The sequence below is a fragment of the Triticum aestivum genome, chromosome 7B (genome assembly GCF_018294505.1).
Source record: "Triticum aestivum cultivar Chinese Spring chromosome 7B, IWGSC CS RefSeq v2.1, whole genome shotgun sequence".
In the NCBI taxonomy this organism is placed as follows: Eukaryota; Viridiplantae; Streptophyta; class Magnoliopsida; order Poales; family Poaceae; genus Triticum; species Triticum aestivum.
Window position 1 is genome coordinate 671,983,652 of NC_057813.1, and position 6,773 is coordinate 671,990,424.

General features: G+C 39.5%; 1 long non-coding RNA gene and 4 other non-coding genes across 6 annotated transcripts in view; all 5 read right to left on the reverse strand.

Annotated features, from left to right (window-relative positions):
- The window catches only part of LOC123155445 (uncharacterized), a 10,451-nt gene extending 3,770 nt beyond the window's left edge, over positions 1–6,681 (reverse strand). Inside the window, exons 1-5 of one of the 2 annotated variants that reach the window (XR_006477350.1) lie at positions 6,322–6,681; positions 6,170–6,215; positions 5,592–5,872; positions 4,441–4,628; positions 27–1,345 (exon numbers count right to left, since the gene is read on the reverse strand). This is a non-coding gene — a long non-coding RNA (uncharacterized lncRNA). Of the gene's footprint in view, positions 1–26; positions 1,346–4,440; positions 4,629–5,591; positions 5,873–6,169; positions 6,216–6,321 lie in introns of those variants that run through there. The other variant, XR_006477349.1, reaches the window with a different exon arrangement.
- Positions 2,726–2,818, reverse strand: LOC123163345 (small nucleolar RNA Z223). The gene has a single exon (XR_006481862.1). It is a non-coding gene; the product is annotated as a small nucleolar RNA Z223 (small nucleolar RNA).
- LOC123163357 (small nucleolar RNA Z278) lies at positions 3,436–3,549 on the reverse strand. The gene has a single exon (XR_006481872.1). It is a non-coding gene; the product is annotated as a small nucleolar RNA Z278 (small nucleolar RNA).
- Positions 3,625–3,719, reverse strand: LOC123163344 (small nucleolar RNA Z223). Its single transcript, XR_006481861.1, has one exon. It is a non-coding gene; the product is annotated as a small nucleolar RNA Z223 (small nucleolar RNA).
- Positions 3,920–4,074, reverse strand: LOC123163471 (small nucleolar RNA snoR134). Its single transcript, XR_006481924.1, has one exon. It is a non-coding gene; the product is annotated as a small nucleolar RNA snoR134 (small nucleolar RNA).
- Positions 6,682–6,773: the final 92 nt, after the last annotated feature.

The following is a 6,773-nucleotide window of genomic DNA, read 5'->3' on the forward strand; positions in this document are numbered from 1 at the left end:
TGAACGGAAAATAAACAAGGCATGTTCCTAAGATTTCCAAACCTCCTTCTCTTCAGTCCTCCTGCAATGCATATATACTCGGAAACCAAAGCAACTTCACAAACTAAAGGTTATATAGTGACTGGATCCAATAAGACACTAGAAATTCTCAACATATGAAACCAAATGCTGGCTCATACTACCCACCACCACAAAATAGTATGCTACCTATGACAACTACGTGCTTCGCTCCACAACTTAGCTCAAAGAGAAAATACAAAAGGATAGAAAACACCCATCCAATCTACACACTAGTTGGCGACAATAAGTATCATCTTTAGAAATTGCTGGCATATCTTGTCACCAAATTACTACCACAGCCAGATCAACAATCAAACTCCACACTCACGCAAAAGTGTCGCAGGTGCAAGGAAAACAGAAAAAAGATTACACGAGTGCAGAACTAGTTCGAAAAGCAATTATCATAGGAATGGAGGAAAGCTTAGAGCAACTTTTAATTTCACCTTTTCCAATCCAAAAAGTACATCATCCATAGTGCAGTCTTACAAAGCAAAGATCATAAAAGACCACCAGGAAATTTACTCTCTTCAGTTCAAAGAATGTTTCGGACACTCACAACACAACATTTGGGGAAAAGAGCAGAGGATGGAACACATAACCAAAAACTGTAATCTGGACCATGGCATTGAATGTATGTAATCTACAACATATAAAGAAATATATGTAAAAATCCAAACGATATAATCGACAATCATTTTCCTGATTTTAAGCATTTGGCAATCATGAAAACATCCTACCAGCATTCTATTTGATTTGATAGCCATTAACAAGTAAAATACCTAGCATTTTGATCCTCTCAAATTAGACACTAACCATTACCAAACCCTACAATAGGTGAGGTAAAAAAAGATATGTTCCTTTTATATCAAATTCTACCCCTAGACGGTGACATGCTACAATCATAAATAACTATCAAAAACCAACAAATAGCATGTACAGTAGTAGTGCAAGGGCCTAACCAGCATTCCAGCACAGGGAGCAATGTGAACAATGAGATCATCACAATCAAATGATTGTGGTGGCCGGAAGACCACCACCAAACAACATGACCACACAACCAAGGCACATCTAGCCATGGCTCGATGTCCGGAACCACATCTGGCCATGGCTTGATGGCCGGACCATCTTAGGGCACCACGGAAGAGGGAGGAGACTAGGGACTCACTAGAACCAAGAAAGAGACCGAGGAGGAGGTAGTCCATCGAGCCGTACTAGCCAGACATGTAGCTTAACAACACATCCACCATTGTCCAATCATTGTCACCGTTGTCACTGCCGTGTGCTTCTGAAACACAACACATGCATGAAGTCAATAACAATTTCAAACATCACACATTCTACCTGCTACAACAAGAAGCTTTGCTCCACAAATTGGCTCAAAAAGAAAAGGAAAAAGGAGAGAATATCAACATGCACATCCATTCTACAGAAGTTTGTGAAAGTAATAAGCATAATCTTGATAAACCGGTGCATAGCTTGCCACCAAAGTAATACCACAGCCAGATCACCATCAAGCAAACTGCACACTCACACAAATGAGCTCCAGGTCCGAGGAAAACAAAAAGGATTAGAGAGTGCAGGGCAAAATTAGTTTTTTCCAAAAGCAATGTATCAGCGGAATGCAGGAAAGATTACAAGATCTCTTAATAATAACTTTTCCAATCCAAAAGGTAAACAATCTATAGTACAGTACTACAAAGCAAAGATCAAAGAAGAGAAAATTATTCTCTCCAGTCCTACAAAGCCAAAATTATTCTCTCCAGTTAAAAAAAATAACATTGCCCAAAAGCACCTCAATACACAATGCACACATGTTCTGTCATACAGTAGCACCAGATTATCTAATAACATGTGCATTTAAATCTCCCCTCTACATAAACAATCAACAACTCAAACCAAATTAAATTTATTTCCCAATTCGCACCATGTCAAACAAGCTCTAGCCTTTGAGAAATCATTCCAATGAAGCATAAAAATAAGGATGCCATCACTCAACTATGAAGTACAGACCAAAGTGCAAAGTAGTAACATATTTTGACCCTAAATTAAGTTCTTAACTAACCATGTCTCTCTTGGCAAATTAGAAAACAAGTGCATGCCTCAAACTGTAGATAGTGCTAAAAAATGAACTCAATGCATTCTAACTTGCTTCCCTATATTACAATCACCACTTCTCTACCAATTTCTTAAATCTCTAATAAAAAGATAAGCAGAATAGAATATTACATGATCATGCAGAAGTTAATACCCTGGCATGGTGTAAACTCGTGTCGTTATTCAACTCCCAACTCGTAGGAACATGAGACAGAGCTGATGGCAAGAACATGATTTTTAGTCTGCCGCAAATCAGAGGAACTTGCGACAGGATAGTTGAACCCAACAACCATCACTACAAACTTGTGGCGATTGAAAAACAGAGATCAAAGACAAAAAAGACAACAAAAGATTCATGTGCTCGTGAAGAAACTCAAACTTGCCCATCAATGTCATGTGGATACAACGCCTCTATGTAGGTTGATCCTATAAATAGGATCATGGATCCATCTGCGCACCTCCAAATGTTGTCAGGCAACGCATAATCTTATCTTCACATGGTAGAAGTTTGGCGAGAAAGAACATTACGAAAATCAAAAGCTAAAAAAGGTTGATGATAACGATCATGTATTCATGGCTCAGATCTATAACATGTTTTCCAGTCTTGAATTCTTAGAAGCAAAACTGGCATGTTTGCTAAAAGGGTTTATCATCACCGTCATGTCACAGACCAGAGCACGGACACAAATTAAACAACAGAATAGGAAGAACAAAAAAGAGTAGAGAAAACAAACATGAACATCCATTCTACATAAGTTCGCAACGACAGTAAGCACCATCTTAACAAACTGGTGGCATACCTTGCCACCAAAATACTACAACAGCCAGATCAACATCACGCAAACTTCACGCTGACACGGGTGCAATCGAAACAAAATAGACTACACGAGTACAGAACTAGTTCCAAAAGCAATTATCATAGGACTGAGGAAAGCTCACAGGAGCTCTTAGTACCACTTATTACAATACAAGTACACCATCTGTAGTGCACAAATTGTTTTTGACACTGACAACACAACATTTGAACCAAAGAGGAGAGGATGCAACACATAATAAAAAGAACTGTAATCTGGACCATAGTAGAAAATATATGTAATCTGCAACATGGCAAGAAAAATATGTAAAATCGAAAGGATATCATCGACATTTCAGCCACTTTCGTAAATTAGAGGAACTTGAAGAGGATAGTTAAAATGGGTAACCATCACTACAAACTTATAGCGACTTAAAGACAGAGACAAAAACAAAGAGGAGAGCAAAAGATTCATATGCTCATGAAGAACCTCAGGCCTGCCCAATGTCATGTGAATACAGCACCTCCGGGTAAGTTCATCCTGTGAACAGGATCCCTGAGCCATTTGCACCTCCAAATGTTGGGTCGTACATTCACATGGTTGAAGGGTGGCGAGAAAAAAGATAACACAAAATAAAAAAACTAAACAAGGTTGATAATAATGATTCCATGCTAGATCATGGCTCGGGTCTATATAGCAGGTTTTTCAGTCATGAATTGTCAGAAGCAGAACTGGCATGTTTGCTGAAAGTGTTTACCATCACCATCATGTTAGAAACTAGAGCACATGCACCAACTGAACAACAAAATAAGAAGAACAAAACAGGGGACCAAGATAAGGATTGAGGAATTCGATATTTGCAATGGCTCCCTTGTATCTCATTAGTTTATCAGAAGCGTGTGTAAGATTCTAATCACTGTCGTCAATCAAACAAGATCCAAAACAAAGAGCGGGGATAGGAAACAAGTTATGTATGTATCCATTACTCTGACACATGTCACACATCCACGCGTAGTGTCGCGAACTGCAACACTGAACGGCAGTGTAGATCTACACAACATTGGGGGTTTCCTTCATCACAAGGTACCGAGATCCGTCCGACAAGCCCGGGGTTAGCATTGTGCAGAAATGAAACATAACAGAGATTTACTAATCAGCAAAAGAAGAAAAAGACGACCCTTTCATATCGAGAGCAAGTGCAGTAAATAGCATGCCAAGATCCTAAATACTCCCTCTATTCCTAAATATTTGTCTTTTTAGAGATTTCAAATGGACTACCACATACGAATGTATATAGACATATTTTAGAGTGTAGATTCACTCATTTTGCTCTATATGTAGTATCTTGTTGAAATCTCTAGAGAGACAAATATTTAGGAATAGAGGGAGACCATCACAGCTAGCATGACCACATGCCAAACCAAAGATCATTTGCTCGATGTCTGGAAAACAATCTCAGGGCAGAGGGAGAAATGGAAGACCAGGAACTCACCAGAACAAAGGACAAGGCGACCACCACCACCACGGTTGTAGCCACACCATGTGCCAACGCAAGAAGTGCATGGTGGTGACAGTTCGGTCACCACCCAGCATGCCACATCAAGGTGTGAGGGCCACAATTTGTTGGCACAAGCTGGGGCAGGCAGGGATTACAACATTGACTCTAAATAGAGCCACTTACTGAAAACAATAAGCAAAGCATATGTTGAATTAACTAAAAGAATCGCCAAAAATGTGTAAGCACATATGCATGCTAGGTTTGCATCAATCACTGTACCTAGTTTGCTAAAATGTGGTTAGTAGAAAGTTATAGGAACAAGTCATGCATAGTATCCATGTAAACAGATAATCATGCACAATAGTTTTTGCATGTTGATGCAAATCACTGCACCGGGTAGCTAGCTTACTGCTCTTTGGCAAGTTATAGTCAGATGATAGACTTAGTGAAAATCTATTATTCCTGTTGGTTACATGCCAATGGAAGGAGTAGATAAAGTACAAGTTTATCTTTAAAGTGCCAATCATACTAAAACGCTTTCTGATATCATTGTTGGCAGCTTACAGTTAGATGGTTTGACTATGTGTGTACTTCTAGAAATGTAGATCATCAAACAACTTAGCTTCGCAAGAAAAAGTTATGTATAAATGATAAAAGGGCATGGTTCAATTGATGATGAGCAAGCAACACAAAGGGAGATTACTACATAGTTTATATATAACAAAATAAAAGACAATATTCTATTTGATACAACAACTATCATAAAAAAAAGATTATGACCAGATGACCACCCAACTAGCCAAACCCCACCCTAAAATTATCACGGCTCAAATGGTAGGATCCCACTAGGGCCTAAGCATGATAATCAATATATTAGATATGGCCCATTACCAAACATTAGAGCAAGTGTGGTAAAAATATTTGTTCCTTTTTTATCAAATTCTACACCCTGGACAGTAGCAAGATCCTAATTAAGTACCAAACCCCAACAAATAGATTATATTCTAGCACCCAACACTGAGACCAATTTCAACAACCTATCATCACTAAACAAACCCTAAATCATTGGCTCGATGGCCGGCAACACAATCAGCCACGGGTCAATGGCCGGACCATCTCAAGGCACGGGGAGACAAGGAACTCACCAGAACCAAGACAAGGCGGCCACCACCGCAACTACAGGGGGAGACGTGGTAGTGGTCAAGGAGGCGGTAGTCTGCCAAGCCGTAGTTGCCTGACATGGAGGTTAGGACACTGCCATTGCCATCCCTCAAGTGACGTTCGGTCATCACCACACCAAGCCACTACAAGGTGTGGGTTCGGTCATCACCACACCAAGCAACTACAAGGTGTGGGTGTCATGGCTCATCGACGCATGCTAGGGTGTGGACAGATTCATGCTTTGAATCTAGATAGAGCCGCTTCACTGAAAACAAGCAAAGCAAGCTACATTAAGTTGACAGGAATCACCAAAAGAGTGAAAGCACACATGCATGGTAGGTTGGCATCTATCACCATACCAAGATAGTATCCATGTTGTTTGCAAAGAATAGATATACATGCATACTAGCTTGGCATCAACATGCAAAGCACTGGAATGGGTCACTAGTTCGCTACAACTACAAATGCTAATTACATGGAAAATGGAAGAATTAAGTATGCTCTTTGGCAAATTACAATCAGATGATAAACTTAGTGAAAATGTAATATTCATGTTGCTTACATGCCAATGGAAGGAATAAAAGCACAGTCCGATCTTTCTCTAATACCTGAATAACAAGCAATACTAGTTAGACAATGTGTATGCATCCATAGAGAGTACAAGAGTTACTGTAACAAAATGAAGAATTTTTTTCTTTTTCAGAGTTATCATACTTTGGACTTCCTCAAGTTTATGGATGGGCTCCTGATAACTTCCTAACCAGAGAGATGAATACATCCCAAGCACAAAACCACAAATGATTCGCCTACGAGAGTGAAACAAGGACAAATTTAAACACGAACTAAACATTTTGCATATTCTAGGTAATTAAGCTAGGATGCGACTCTAGTTTCGGGACAAAACCCCATACAACCAATACAAGTTATATATTCAATGACTGAACGAGCTAACATTCAGAATAGGGGAGTTGGATTCAGCCAATCTACTTGTCATGGACCTACACATATTAAGTGAAAGCACACTCCAAAGCTTAGATCCCTGAGTGTCTGGATGAAAAGTGACCGGAAAATATAGAGGGCCTTTTCCCGAGATTTCCAAACCTCCTTCTCTCCAGTCCTGCTGAAGAGGAAAATGCAATGCATATATACTCAGAAACCAAAGCCAC